The sequence below is a fragment of the Antechinus flavipes genome, chromosome 6 (genome assembly GCF_016432865.1).
Source record: "Antechinus flavipes isolate AdamAnt ecotype Samford, QLD, Australia chromosome 6, AdamAnt_v2, whole genome shotgun sequence".
In the NCBI taxonomy this organism is placed as follows: domain Eukaryota; kingdom Metazoa; phylum Chordata; class Mammalia; order Dasyuromorphia; family Dasyuridae; genus Antechinus; species Antechinus flavipes.
The window spans coordinates 48,178,105-48,195,253 of record NC_067403.1 but is presented as its reverse complement, the minus strand read 5'-3'; positions in this window follow the sequence as shown (position 1 = coordinate 48,195,253).

The window sequence follows — 17,149 nt, the reverse complement described above, 5'->3', positions numbered from 1 at the left end:
ACTCTTTTAAGATCCTTTTTGAATTCTTCCAAGAAAGTCTTGGTAAATGGGGACCAACTTATATCACACTTTGGGGCTTCGTCTAGATTTGATTTTCCTTCAGGATCTTCTGGGTTTTAGATTTGTTCTTCTCTTTCTCCATAAAAGCTATCTATGATCAGTATTCTTTTTCTTTTTTGCTCATTTTTAAAAAATGTTGACGTCAACTCTTAAGCAAAGAGGCGACTACTACTTTAGTTTGCTCTGGGGCTGGTGCTTTTGACTGACTTCTGGTGCTGGGTAGGCATATCCAAGTCCCATATTTTCCTGGCTTTCAGGTGCTCACAATTTGTCTTTTGTATTTTCACACAATGTTTCACAGCAAATCTCCTGAACTACTGGTTTGTCACTAGGATAGAGTAGCCTAAGAGCCTCATATTAGATTCTGCAGAAGACAGATGCTGAAATGCCCTGGATCACCACCCCAGCTCCTTGATTGGGCTTGCAGCACTGCAGTGTGGGCTCAGCAGCCTCTCCCCCTGCTGGATTGAAACAGATCTGTTCTGAAGTTCTTTCAAAGTATCTTCTCGAAATTTGTTGTACTGCAAATATTTGTGAGTTCTGTCACTACAACATCAGTTCAGAGGCTTAATCTGCTGTTGCTCTTAGGGAAGCTTGGAAAAAGTCAGATAGAGACATGTGTGCTTTTCACCATCTTGGCTCCACTTCCCAAGATGCTTTCTTTATTAATCATTGCTGGCAAGATTTTTGCTCCTTAAAAGACTGATACATCATCTGGAAAAAGTCAGCATGGCTTCAGAAAGGGCTAAGAAATGGCTATTATGGGGTTTACTATTGGACAATTACAACAGAAATGCCAGGTACAGAAGAAAGGCCCATACACAAAATTTATTGATATAATCAAAGCCATCCATCCTTGGTTTCCACATTCACCCAATTTTCACCTGTAGCTGCAAGAAACTATAGCATGAGCATCAGCTCATCCTGGTAAAACTGTGTTGTAAATGGACTAAACCAAACTGTAAGTTACTGACAGCCTTCACATTCATTGGTGACTTAAAGAGATGTTACAAGCACATGAACACTTCTCCCACCAGAATTTCTTCCAAAGGCTATGAAAGTAAATGAATAGAAGCCATGTAACACTTAGAATTTTATTGGACATCAAAGATTTCAAGGTGACTCTCTGTATCTAGGTCCCTTGTCAATCATCTTGGTTTTTGTTTAGTCACTGGATTTTGATAACTTTGGAAAAGCATGAGGATGATAACTTGGTGCAACTTTGTCTCACTTCAGTTCATAAGCAAGTCAAAACCATCCTGTGGCGTCATTGATCCTCTTTGAAATTAAGACTTAACACCCACAAACCTTAAGTATAAATCCTATATGTTGCATATAAATTATTGCTTTAAGTATTATTATTTTTTCATAATAACTTTACAAAACAAACACATGGAAAAGCCTACTTGTAAAGTGATTTTGGGAGCTCCCCAAGAGCTACCCCCTCTACACTGCAAATTATTCTCTTGTCTGCAATTTACAATATTAAAGAGTTGCCAGGGGCTTTGAGTCATTAGCTTGCTTACTCACAGTTGCACAACCAGTATATTTGAGAGGCAGACCTTGAATCCACATCTTGCTATTTTTTAGGCCAGTTATTTATTGATTATATCACAACTCTTCTTTCCCCTATGCGGTTCTTCATCATTTAGGGTCCTCCTGTGTTTTAAACTATTTCTCTATCCATACAAATCCTTTATTACCCCACATATTTGTCTGAATTTTACATTCCCTTTGTTATACCAAATATAAACTCTGGCTAATAATTATCTTTACCACCCCCCTCCCCCCCACACAAAAAAATTACACATAGCTCTGAGACATTCTTGAAAAATAATCCAGTTAAACTTTGTTCTTTCTATCCCTCTTCTACTCCCCCATCTTAACAAAATTATTGCATTAGAATTTGTGTCATCAGGAGATAACCCTCAGAGGTTATAGCCCAACTCATTCTTGACTAAATAATAAGCTCTACACCTTCCCCAGCATGTAACTATTCAGTCTTTCAGATTTTATGGGAAAGGGAAATCCAATGCCTCCAAGACAGCCCATTCAAATTTTGAATCATAAGAATATCTTTCTTTATATGTTGCCAAAATCTTCCTACCTGAAACAGCAGTCATGTTTACTGAGGTGAAGTGAATCAAATCTAATCTCTGCTCTATGAGAACTTTTCAAACACCTAAAGTGAACTAACAGGGTCTTCCTAAAAGAGTACAGAACTGAATGATTTGTCAAGATAAGATTCTTGAAGTATATGTTCTGAATATTAAATTGTGTATATGTCTAGTCAGTCAGTCAACATTTATTTATTAAGCATTTAATATAGGCTAGGCACTGATGATCATCTAGATGATTAATTTATTGACCTGGAAATCCATGAAAAAAAAAATCAGATGTTTTGACTTTCTTTTTAAACTCACATAATATAATGTGATATTTATAACATTTAATGTTATTAAATTTGGTCTCTAGTATTAGGATATGAATTTATTTATTTATTTATATTGTTTTCAGGGATTGAAACTACTCCTTTTGTTTGGTTCATCTGCAAATTTTATAATTATTGAGTTTAGAAGGTTTTCCAATTCATTGGTAAAATTATCAAGCAGAATAGGGCTAATTATAGTTTCTAAGACATGTGCTAGGGAACCCTTTCCAAGTTGACATTAGGAAATAATAGAAACTGTATTCATAATCTGAGATTTCCTTAACTAAAGAAAAAAATTGTCATTCTTAATTAAATATAAAATATTTACCATGTGAATCTGATGAAAAAATTAACATTTTTGCCAAAATATGAATATCACATACTCTCACATTTTTATATGGGCAATGATTTCAAAAAAGTCACAAGATGCCTAGGAATTCAGGAGATTATGTGTTAATATCAAAAGGGAAAAGAGCAAGAGGAGATATTGAAGACATAGGAAATAACATACATTGGAATCACAAGTTTGTTATCTGCTGGCCCTATTTATCTTTATCTGTGGATGACCAAATAAAAGCTCTGGACAAAAGCAGGTACTGCCCAGTGTTGATGTACACACATGCACCATAATGGGAGAAAACTCAATCAATCCATTATACATGGGACAAATTTTGCACACTGTATTTTTAATAAAATACCATCATTTATTTATGTATCTCAGACTTCATGTTCTTTGATGCATAACTCTAATTTGATCCCTGGAGTAGAAGAGTGGTGGCAAAGGGGACATGAATTAAAAACAAATCTGCCCCAAATTAATACATTGTCAGAGCCAAATTGGAACATTAACATTTGTAAATAATTTGTCAGAGAACATTTGGTATAAGGTAAGCACATGAAAAGGTACATAAATCTCTAGTCACATAACACTGGAGACAGATAAAAGGTTAGTTAGGGGATTAAACAGATGAAGGTTATAAAAAGACAATTTAATTGCTTTAGATTTTCATTGAATTGAGGAAATCTAATATATTCTTCTAGTAGCATAAATTTTGTGTTGGTAAGCTATAATGTAAGTTATAGGACAGAAAAAAAATTACATTATCTCTTTGTTTCTTCCTCATTTAAGGATGATGAGTTCTTTATCTTTGAATGACACAACTATATAGTGTAGTTGTTGAGCTGAAGAAACATCTACTTAAATTTAGAATAAGCACTATTTTTTTTTTTTACCATTTTGATATATTTAATGTTCAAAGAAAGGCATCATTCCACCTAACTAGGTAAAGAGCAGATTGGAGAATATAAATCTTAGAATAAGATATAAAATATTGAATCTCAGTAACTGAAAAAAAATTGTTTTATTCCTATCTTTTGTTTTTACAAGTAGTCAAAGTAAATCAATTAATATAGCATTCATATCTGACAATATATTCTGCCTTCCACATCTGTAAATGGTCATTTTTATGGTAAAAGGAACAAAGTATGTTTCATTATCAACTCCATGGGGAGGACAGTGATCATTACAATTTGTCATATTTTGATGGTTTTAGTGTGCTTATAATTTGTATTATAGGTGGTCAATTGTCTATTATCTTTCCTCACTTTATTATTTCATATGCTAAGTAACTTTCTGTGAATTCTACATGATTGCTGTTTCTTAGAATATGATAATAACACATTGTATTAATAAAATAACACCTTACTCAATCCACTGGAAGGAAGTTTGTTTCCATTTGTATTGATATCGCAAATAGTCCTGTATATATTTTTTAATATTTGGTACTATTTAAAACTAGTTCTGAATTGCTTTGGAGAAATGTTGGACTAGTTCAATTTTCTAAAAATATGTCATTGTGGCACTTTTCCCACATGAACTCTAATATTTGTCACTTTTGTTTTCTGTCATTTTCCTTAATCTTATGGGTGTGAAGTAAAACCTCAAGTTACTTTCATTTATTTTCTCAAGCTATTACTGACAGTCCCATTTTCCCCATTTTGATATTGATAACTTGATTTTTTTCTCCTGAAAATCTCTGAATAGTTTTATGATAGAAACTTTCTACAAATTGAGTTCTTCATATGTAATTCAAAAAATAAAATACTATTAAGCAAATAATAATAATAATAGAATTCAAGAATTATTGGATAATCTGAATATCATTATTTTTAAAAAAGGCTAAACAAACATCATGTTTCAAAAATAATTAAAGAAAATTATTCTAATATTCTAGAAATAGAGCTTAAAATACAAATTCAACAAATGTACCAGTTATCTTTAGACAGGTCAGAGGGAAAATAGAACAAACACTCATAAAGCAATTCAAATTCCATAGATCCAGTCAGATTCACCTAAGATTTATCAGATTCCACATTAAAGGACTGGAGGGCTTGAAATAATATTTCAAAGAAGCTATAATTATAAACAAGAATCACTTACTCAGCAAAAAATGAGTGTAATACTACCAAGTAGAAAGTGGACATCCAGTGAAAGGGTATTTCAAGCATGTTTTATGAAAAGATGACAGCTGAATAAAAATTTTAACTTTCAAATAAAAAATTCAATGCAAACATAAAAAAAGAAAAATTATAAGATAATCAATTACATTTCTATATGGGAAGATGATAATTTTACTAGAGTTTTCTTTTTCTTTATTATCGCAAGTGAGAAGGAGGAAACAGCAGGCACTGGTGTGAATTGTGTTGGATGGGATCACTTAAAAATAAATTAAGGATTAAAAAAAGGGATACATTGAAGAAGGGAAAAGAAAGTAAAAGAAAGGATGGGATAGGAAGAAACATCTTACATAAAAGACTCATAAAAGGAAAAGATTTACCATTGAGGAGAAGATGTGGGAAGGTGTCAGATAATTCTTGAAGCTTATTTATCTTAAATTAGCTCAGCGAGGAAATGATATACAGAATCATTTGGATATAAAAAATTATCTCATCCTACAGGAAAGTAGGAGGGAAAGGAAACAAAAGAAAGGGTAATGGGATGACAGAAGGGTTGGCAGATTGAAGGAGATAGTGTTTAAATGAAAAGCGGAGAGACAAACAGAGAGGGATAGAGAAAGACAGAAAGAAAGAGAGAGGCAGAGACAGAAACAGACAGAGAAAGAGATAGGAAAAGGGAGACAGAGAGACACAGATACTAGCAGATGACCCAAATGCAGGATGAAGTAGTAAGAGAAATGAAAGCGGGGCTTGGCAACTTCAAGCTTACACCATAGAACTGAACTATATTTCTTACAATTTGACTTTTATACTCCACCATAATAAGCATATTTTCCCCTGTTATGCATTACATAATGGCCAGAAAACCACAGAGAGTATAGCCAAGACTGTGGCATTCTCTTGTTCTACTAGTCATGACTCATCCTATTATTGTTCCTTTAGATAAAATAAACTCTGGTTATATAAACTGTCATATTCACAATAAATAATCTAAGGGAGCTCTGACAAAGATCACAAGCTCTGGAACAGGTTTTGGCATGACCCAGGAAGTCCTTTTTTTTTTTTTTTTTTTGGCTTTGCTTTTATCTTACAAAGGACATACAGCCTTCTCTCTCCCCCCAAAGCCCCAGTGGAGATAGAGATAGCAAGACAGAGGCAGAGAGACACACAGAAAGCAGACAAAGAGAGAAATGGAGAGAGAGAGTCAGAGAGATAGAAAGAGAGAGAGACAGAGGCAGAGGGGAGAGAGACAGAGACAGAGAAAGAGAAAAAGAGAGAGAGAGAGAGAGAGAGAGAGAGAGAAAGAGACAGAGAAGAGAGAAAGGAGACAGAAATACACAGAGAAAGATGGAGGGGAGAGAGGATGGAGTGGGGAAGAGATGGAGGAATGAAATGGAAGAAAATAAACAGTAATCATAATTATGAATATGAATGGAATGAACTCATGCACATAATGAAAGCAGATAGCAAAATGCATACAAAAAGTAGAAGTCAACAATATGTTGTTTAAAAGAAATACATGAAGCAGAAAGACATAAAAATAAACAAAATAAGGAATGGAACAGAATCTATTATGCGTCAACTGAGGTTAAAAAAAGTAAGAATAACAATCATGATCCCAAACAAAACAAAAGAAAAATGGTCTAATTAAGGAAGATAAGCAGGGAAATGACATAGTGGTGAAAGATATAAAGGACTCAAATGCTAAACATACATACACCACTGAGCATATTATGTATATTCCTTTGTCTTTTTAGTTAATTTATTTATTTTTAATACACAATGCTTTATGGATCATGTTGGAAGAGAAAAATCAGAACCAAAGGGAAAAATCATGAAAGAGAAAAAGAACAACTGGAAAAAGAAGCGAACATAACATTTGTTGATTTACATTCAATCTCCATAGCTCTTTTTTCTGGATATAGATGGCATTTTCTGTGCAAAGTCTACTGAGATTGCCTTGGATCACTGAACTACTCAGAAAAAAAAAATGAAATGAGAGGTAGGAATAAGAAAGTTAACAGTTTGGAAGAGGAAGGGAAAAAAACCTGTCTGGAGAAAACAATTCCTTAAAAAGTAACGAAATGGAAAAAGAGATACAAAAGATAACTGAAAAAATCACACATTAAAAATTAGAACAAGGCAAATGGAAGCCAAAGACTTTGTGAGACAGCAAGAATCAATCAAACTAACTAAAAAGAATGAAAAAAAAATGGAAGAAAATGTGAAATACTTCATTGGCAAAACAGTTGACTTGGAAAATAGAAGAGACAATTTAAAAATTATTGGCCTATCTGAAGGCCATGAGCAAAAAAAAAAAAAAAAAAAAAGAGCCTGGCTAGCATTCCACAAGAGGTCATTAAGGAAAACTGATCTGATAATCTAAAAATAGAGGGAAAATATTCATTGAAAAAATTCATTGGTTACCTTGCTAAAAGATCCCATAAGGAAAAACCCAAGGAACATTATTGCAAACTCCAAAATCATAATCTCAAAAAAAAAAAAAATACTGCAAGCTGCCAGATGAAAACAATTCAAATATCAAGGAGTAACAGTCAGGATTACCTAGGATTATGCATCTTCTATAATAAAAGATAAGCGCGATAATAGAATACCATAATCCAGAAAGCAAAGGACCTGGGGTTACAATCAATAATTAACTACCCAGTGAGACTCAGCATCATCTGTCAGAGGAGAAGATGAATCCTCAATGAACTAAGAGACTTTCAATCATTTCTATCGAAATAATCAGAACTAAACAGGAAATTTAATCTACAAACACAGGGCATAAGAGAACCATAGAAAGGTAAATAAGTGAAATATACATATATATCAAAGAAAAAGACATTAAGGAATGGGAAAATGTCTGTACTTGAAAAAGAGGAAAGGGGAGATATAATGGGATGATTAGTTAACATGAAAAGGGGTGAAACATCTAAAACAATCAAGGGAAAAAGGGAGGGAAATGAGCATTGTCTGAACTTTCATCTCATCAGTTTTGACTTCAAGAGAGAATAACATAATCATTCACTTGAGTATAGAAATTTATCTAATCCTATAAAAAAATAGGAGGAAGTGGAAAAGAAAAGGGAGGGAAGGATAGGACAAAAGGGAGGGTAGAAACACTAAGTAAAAAGGTAAGAGAAGGGAGGGGGGTGATAAAATATAAAAGTCAGTGGAGTGAATTTAAAACACAGGAGTAAGGGGTAGGGTAATAGGAGATAAGATAATGTGTGGATTGGGTAAAAAAAACAAAGAGTAAGGACAGGATGGAGAGAGAGAAAAAAAAATTATATACAGAGGAGAAAATAGGATGCAGAAAAATACACAGCTCTTAATCATAACTGTTAATGTAAATGGGATGAACTTTCCCATAAAACAAAAGCAAATAGCAGAGTGGATTAAAAAACAGAATCCTATACCAGGTTGTTTACAAATAATACACTTGACACAAAAAGACACAGAGTAAAGATAAAAGAGTTAAATAGCATTTGTTGTGCTTCAGCTTAAGTTAAAAAAAAAAAAAAGAAAAAAAGAAGCAGGGGTAGCAATTCTGATCTCAGATAAAGCAAAAGTAAAAATAGATCTGGTTAAAATTGATAATGAGGGCACGTACATCTTGATAAGGGTACCATAAATAATGAAGTAGAAACAATACTAAATGTGTATGCACCAAGTGGTAGAGCAGGCCAAATTCCTAGAGCAGATTTTTCAAGCAGTTATAGGAAGAAATAGACAGCAGAACTATTTTAGTGCAGGACCTGCACCTCCCCCTCTCAGAATCAAATAAATCTAAGCACAAAATAAACAAAAAAATAGGTACATTAATAGGATCATAAGGACCACAGTGGCCTTCATATTGTTTTAGATACTCACATGTGAACATTCTTTATGTTCTATTGAATTTGTATTCATTTTGTTAAATAGTATTTTTTTTTTTTGTTAAAAGCTTGCCATTTTCCATTTTATTCTGGTTCCTGTTGCACAGAAATAATGGGTGCAGTGTGGCCTGTGAACCAGGTATTTGATATTTCTATTCTACATCATGCTATCTCAAATCAGTTGCAATGTAGTGTCAATTTGATAACAAGAATCATGCAATCATAGATTTGCAGTGGAAGAGCCAGCTAATCTAACCCTCTCATTTCAGAGATGAGGAAACTGAAATTTAGTGACTTTAAATGACTGCCCCATAATCATGCAATCAGTAAATACTTAAGGCAGAATTTGAACCCAGGGCTTTTGGACTCTAAATTGAGAATATTTTGCATTATTTTCTACAAGTAATTGGTTGGCTATGTAAAGTGTACAAAATGCTGCCTCAGATACTCACTGGGAGAGCTGCTGCTCTATGACCTGGACAAATCATTCAATCTCTGTTGCTTCCAATTTTTATCCATTAAATGAATGGGCATAATGATAGCTCCTATCTCTCAGGGTTTCTGTGAGGATAAAGTGGGATAATATTTGCTAAGCACTTTACAACAATTAAATAGCTATATATGTGATGATGATGATAGTAATGATGACGATAGACTGCCTTTCACTTCAACTTAATAGGTTGGTGAACCAAAGTTAAACATGAAAAAGGGAAATGAATGGAGAATATTCAGGGGAGCTACATGATCGTGAGGGCCAATTGTCAGTACATAATCCATATTGGATAGTGCTAGAGATTCAGTCTTTGTTTGCCATATCTGGTCCTTCATTTGTTTCTCTGACATCCATCTGATAGATTTAGGAAGAAAGGTTGTTTAAAAAATTTCTTCCAAGTCATCATAAAATATATTTAGAACTCAGTTTCAAATACTGCTGTACTGCATTCGAAGCATACAAAATCAAAATTACAATTACTTTCTTGGTTCAATCTCCAGAAGGGTTCCTTTCACAAAGATCATTAAAAAAAAAAAAAACAACATACAACTTGTGTTCCTAAGACAAACCTCTCTCCTTTTGTGACCAAGGTTGCCCTGAGATGAGCTTCTAAGCAAGTGATTCTCTTACCTTCAACAATGACCCACTCAAAGCTCTACTTCTTTTTGGTTTGACTTATCTGATCTCCTCAGTCTTTGGGGAGACCACTTTATTTTGCTTTATAATTCAACTCAAATTGAAAAAAAATTATCTGGGTATCAATAGGATTTTTCATCATAAGTCATTCGGAGTAATTGTGGATAATTGTACCACTGAGAATAACAAAGCTATTCTCATCCCAGAACATTGCTATTATTTTATATACTGTATATTTCACTTTTTTATAGAGGAAATTCCAGGTGTTTTTTTTTTTTCCTGAGAGCATTCAGAACATCATTTTCTAGAGAACAATAATATTCCATCAGATAAATTTGCTTTGAATATATATTTACAATTACTATTGCTAATTTTAGTTCCTCCATTTCTTTTCTGTCTCCTTTCACCCTGTCTCTCCTCAAAGCTATTTTGCTACTGATCACACTCACTTCTAATATAACTTCTCTTTTATCACCCAACCCCCTTCCCCTTATCCTATTCCCCTCATATTTTCCTGCAGATTAAGCTACATTTCTATATCTCAGTTGAGTATGTATGTTATTTCTTATTTGTGCCAATTCTGTTGAGAGTAAGATTCATTCATTCACCTTCTTCTTCTCCTTTCCCCTCTCTAGTGTAAAAGCTTCTTTTGCCTCTTTTTTATGGAAAACAATTTGTACCATTTCACTTCTCCCATTCCCTTTCTCCCAATACATTCCCCTCTCACCTTTAAATTTAATTATTGTTTTCAAAAAGATATCATTTCACAGTCAACTCATACACCTGCCTTCTGTCTATATATACTCCTTCTAACAGCCATAATAATAATAATAATAATGTTCTAATGAGTTACAATTATTATCCTCTCATGTAGGAATATAAATAGATAAACTATTAATTCTTTGAAGATATCACTTTCCCAATTACCTTTTTATTCTTTACTAGTACCTGTATTTGAAAATCAAATTTTCTATTCAGTTCTGGCCTTCTCATCATGAAAGCTTGAAAATTATCTGTGTCATTGAATGACCACCTTGTCCTGTGAAAGATTATACTCAGTTTTCTGGGTAGCAATCCTAGCTTCACTGCTCTCTGGAATATCTTATTCCAAGCCCTCTGGTATTTTCATGTAGAAGCTGCTAGATCTTGTGTTAGCCTTACTGTGGCTCCACTGTACTTGAATTGTTTCTTTCTGGATGCTTGCAATATCTTCTCCCTAACCTGGGAGTTCCAGAATTTGGCTATAATATTCCTGGGAGTTTTCATTTAGGGATTTAGGAATTTGATTCAGGAAGTGATTGGAGGATTTTTTTTTTTCAATTTCTATGCTAACTTCTGATTCTAGAATATCATGACAATTTTGCTTGATAATCTCTTGAAAGATGATGTCCAACTAATACATTGTTGGTGGAATTGTGAATACATCCAATCATTCTAGAGAGCAATTTGGAATAATGTTCAAAAAGTTATCAAACTGTGCATACCCTTTGATCCAGCAGTGTAACTACTGGGCTTATATCCCAAAGAGATCATAAAGAAGTGAAAAGGATCTGTATGTGCACGAATGTTTGTGGCAGCCCTCTTTATAGTTGTCAGAAACTGGAAACTGAGTAGATGCCCATCAATTGGAGAATGGCTGAATAAATTGTGGTATATGAATATTATGGAATATTATTGTTCGGTAAGAAATGACCAACAGGATGATTTCAGAAAGCCCTGGAGAAATTTACACAAACTGATGCTGAGTGAAAAGAGCAGGGCCAGGAGATCCTTATATACTTTAAGAACAATACTATATGATGATCAATTCTGATGGACCTGGCCAAATTCAGCAATGAGATGAATCAAATCAGTTCCAATGGAGCAGTAATGAACTGAACCAGCTATGCCTGGTGAAAGAACTCTGGGAGATGACTAAGAACTATTACATTGAATTCCCATTCCCTATATTTTTGCATGCCTGCATTTTGGATTTCCTTCACAGGCTAATTGTACACTATTTCAGAGTCCATTTTTTTTTTTGTACAGCAAAATAACAGTTTGGTCATGTATACTAATTGTGTATCTAATTTATACTCTAATATATTTAACATCTGGTCATCCTGCCATCTAGGGGAGGGGGTGGGGGAAAGGAGGGGAAAAATTGGAACAAAAGATTTGGCAATTATCAATGTTATAAAATTACCCATACATATAACTTGTAATTAAAAAGCTACGAAATAAAATAATAATAAAAATAATAATAATAATAATAATAATAATAATAATAATAATAATAATAATAATAATAATAATAATAATAATAATAATAATAATAATAATAATAATAATAATAATAATAATAATAATAATAATAATAATAATAATAATAATAATAATAATAATAATAATAATAATAATAATAATAATAATAATAATAATAATAATAATAATAATAATAATAATAATAATAATAATAATAATAATAATAATAATAATAATAATAATAATAATAATAATAATAATAATAATAATAATAATAATAATAATAATAATAATAATAATAATAATAATAATAATAATAATAATAATAATAATAATAATAATAATAATAATAATAATAATAATAATAATAATAATAATAATAATAATAATAATAATAATAATAATAATAATAATAATAATAATAATAATAATAATAATAATAATAATAATAATAATAATAATAATAATAATAATAATAATAATAATAATAATAATAATAATAATAATAATAATAATAATAATAATAATAATAATAATAATAATAATAATAATAATAATAATAATAATAATAATAATAATAATAATAATAATAATAATAATAATAATAATAATAATAATAATAATAATAATAATAATAATAATAATAATAATAATAATAATAATAATAATAATAATAATAATAATAATAATAATAATAATAATAATAATAATAATAATAATAATAATAATAATAATAATAATAATAATAATAATAATAATAATAATAATAATAATAATAATAATAATAATAATAATAATAATAATAATAATAATAATAATAATAATAATAATAATAATAATAATAATAATAATAATAATAATAATAATAATAATAATAATAATAATAATAATAATAATAATAATAATAATAATAATAATAATAATAATAATAATAATAATAATAATAATAATAATAATAATAATAATAATAATAATAATAATAATAATAATAATAATAATAATAATAATAATAATAATAATAATAATAATAATAATAATAATAATAATAATAATAATAATAATAATAATAATAATAATAATAATAATATTTTTCCCCTATTTTTTGGTTTTGCTTTATTATATCTTGATTTGTCATAAAACCATTAGCTTCCATTTCCTCAATTCTACTTTTTAAGGAATTATTTTCCCCAGTGAGCTTTTGTACCTAATTTCCTAAAAAAAAAGCCAATTTTGCTTCTCTTCACTAGCTATTCGTATTTCTTTTTGCACTTCTCTCAATTCTTTGCCTAATTTTTCATCTACTTCTCTTTGATTTTCAAACTCCCTTTTGAGTTATTCCATGCCCTGAGCCCAATTCTTATTTTTCTTGGAAGCTTTGAAGTAGAAGCTTCAAGTATATTATCATCTTCTGACCCCCATTACTAACATAATAACTTTCAGGGGTCAGAAACTTTTTTGTTGTTTTCTGCTGATTTTCCTAGCCTATTTCTCCTTTTAACTCCTTATTAAAGTAGGCTCTGTTTCCAGGTTGGAGGATAAATCATCCCAAATTTCCAGGGTTTTATGCAGCTGTTTTCAGAAATCCTTCTAGCAGTCTGACCATGAACACACTTTTCTGCTCAGGAACTATTAGAGGCTTTGTCATCCCACTGTATCTGTAAGATCTAGTGTCCTGGCTAAGGCTGGGGCTCTGCTGACCAGGAATGTGCTTGGACTGCACACCAGTTTCCCACCGTTTCCACAGTTGCCGCAGACCCTCTCCATTGACCTTTCATCCTTCTCCTGGTCTCTCTGGGTTGAGAGGCCCAAAAGCTGTCTGAACACCTGCTGATTTAGAAGTTTGACCTCCTAGACTCTGGGGTCTGGACCAGAGCTGGGTACTGTAATAGGTTCTCACTCTGGTTCCACAGACCTTTTCTGTGGACTTTCCAGCTTTAGTCTGGTGCCTCTAGTTGAGAGATTTATAAGTTACCAGTACTAACACTGATTCATATTTCAGGATGGACTGAGATTGGGGATGGGTCTGGGGTTCAACACTGGACTTGCATCTTTTCTGTTGAGCTTCTACTTTGCCTTTGGATGGAAAATATTCTTCCATTTTGGGGGGTGTTCTGATGATCTAAAGTTTTTTTTTTTTTATGAGTCATTTTTTAAAGGAATTTGGAGCTTTTTGGGAGAAGAGAGTCAGCAAGTTCTTGCTTTTACTCTGCAATCTTGGTTCTGCCTCCTTCACCTAAAAGTTCTAAGATTTTTATTCTTGCTATCTAGGTTATTGTTTGGAAGAGACTATGCCATTGGATATTTTAAAGATTCTTAATTCCTTTTCAGTTCAATAATATTGTCTTATATGAGAACACTTACTTTTCCTCCCATTTTTTAGTTTTTTTTTCCTTTAACCTTTCTTCTTGTGTTATGCATACTTTAGCTTCTGTTGGTTTATATCAGAAAATCTGTTAATTGGGTGGGGTTTTACTTCTTTTACAAAATAATTAGTTTCTTCCAGGTATTTTCTCTAAGTATTTATTTAAGATATGGGCAGCCTTAATAGTTCTTTTGTTTATTTGTTTGTTTTTGTTTGTTTGTTTGTTTGTTTTTTTGGTTTAGTCATTACTCTATTATTCCTTTGGTTTTGGAATTTTGTGTTATGATCAGGATCTGCACAATTCTGGAGCGTATGCTGGGAACTTTTTTTGGTCTTATTCTGTAATCTCTGACATGCTATTTCTCTTTTCTCCAAATATTTAGTTTTGTGTCCTCTTGGATCTCATTATACGTAAGGCCAGACACCCACAAAATATAAAATTCTCACAGGAGTCCAGGATAGGACAAAATTCAATCTTTTCCTTCTTGATCAATGTTTTATAAACTTTTAATCTATTTTGGCTTTAATTGAACTGCAGACTTGTCCTTGGTTGGAGCTCCTGACACTGTGGTTCTTCGAAGGTAGATGTCTCTGCCAGTCCAGAGCAATAAAATATCCCTCACACCTTTGGTTTGATTTCCTTGTCCTGGGTAACCGGCTGCAGGCCTGAAAAACAGTCTTTGAATTAAATCAATATTTTAATCCCTCTTCCATCTCTCCTTGAGACTTAAGCTATCATTTGCCTTGCAAACTGAAAAGTTACGGCTTTTCTTTCATTTTTTTTAAATTACTACCCAAACTATTTCCTTTTTTTAATCTTCACTTGAAAATTTTCTAGAGAGAATCCTACACCTTTATCTTTGTTACATGTAATAAACAATTTTCAAAAGAAGAAATCTTAAGGGTTACTAATCACTGAAAAACATAATAATTCAAATAAAAATTCACCATAAAAATTCAAATTCAAAGAGATAAAAATTAAAACAACTTCAAATTATTCCATTGCACTAATTAATTTGGAGTAAATAATCCAAAATAAAGACATAAAATGTTAGTAGAGTTGTGACAAAATAGCTACATGTATTTAATGATGGTAAAATAGCTAATTTATATAATATTTCTAAAATAATTTGGCCTCAGGGCATAAAGCATAGTTTAGGAGCAAGAGTATTTTTTAATAACATATTTATGGGGATATATCCTAAGAATGTTATTTTAAAAATATATTTTCTAAGACAATTATGGAAGAATTATTTGCTAATCAAACAATGGAGGGAAACTAAATGTTCAACAATAGAGAAATATCTAAACAATTTTGGGTAGATGATTCTGATATACCATTTAAATAAATTAACATGTCAAAATATTTTGAAAATAACTTTATTAAATAATGTGTAATATAAAAAAACAGAAAGATACAACATATGTTGCTTATCAATTAATAAGAAAAATGAAAAATAAATGAATGAATAAAGATTCCTTGGAGACTCGTAAGTAGTGACTAAGAAGGGAAGATATGTCAATTTTTGAGATTAAGTAATTATTTACAAGTTGTGTGATGCAGGACAAGAGCCTTAACCTAGTTTGTCTCAGTTCCTCCTGTATAAAGTAAGCTGGAGAAGGAAACGATAATCAATTCAGAATATTTGCTAAGAAAATCTCAGAATTATAAAGAGTGAGAAATGCCTGAAAACAGACTGAACAAATTAATTTGTAAATTGGAGATTAAACATAAGCATTATATAAAACTCTCATGGGTAGATTTTTTTTTTCCTGGCTATATGAAGGATACCATTAGTGAGATCTTGGGGGATGAAAATTTTTTGTTTGTTTGTTTGCTTTTTTGTGGCTTGAGAGAAGACAAAAGTAATTCCAGACTCTACAGGATGGTATAACAAGAGGGAGAGAAAGCTCAGAAAGTGCTTTCAAATAATGCAAAAACTATATGACAATTAAAAATAAAAATAAAAATAAAAATTTCACCACAGGTACATTCCAGGTTTATTTATATCCCACTGTTTTATAAGGAAGCCTAGAAAAATTATAAACCAAAACCAGAATTTAGAGACTGAAAACAATTCATGTGTTATTAGTATTAAGTAATGAGAAATGACCAGAATACATCCTATCTACACACACACACACACACACACATACACACACACACACACAAAGTAGGAAATATTCAAATATCAAGCTAATTTTTGGCTTCAAGTTTTCTTCAAGTTATAATTTTTCTTTCTGTTTAATTTATTTCATTAATATTGAGAGTAATTTTTAGCTTCCTACTCAATTAGTGTCTTGATTTGGATAAGACATAACTAATTCTAGAAGAATTATTAAAGTATCCATACCCCTTACAATAATGATATTTGAACTTAGAGTAAAAGTAGCATTTCATGTTTATATAGTTATTAATAAATGACTGCCGAAAGTATCACAGCATGCAAGCACTAAAATGCATTGTAATTTAATTAGTCTGAATCATCTATGAATTAATTTCTTACCATTAAAATGAGAAGAGACAGTAAAGCATCCAGTGAGAGAAAATCAAACTATCAGGAAACTAATGATTTTGCTCATTT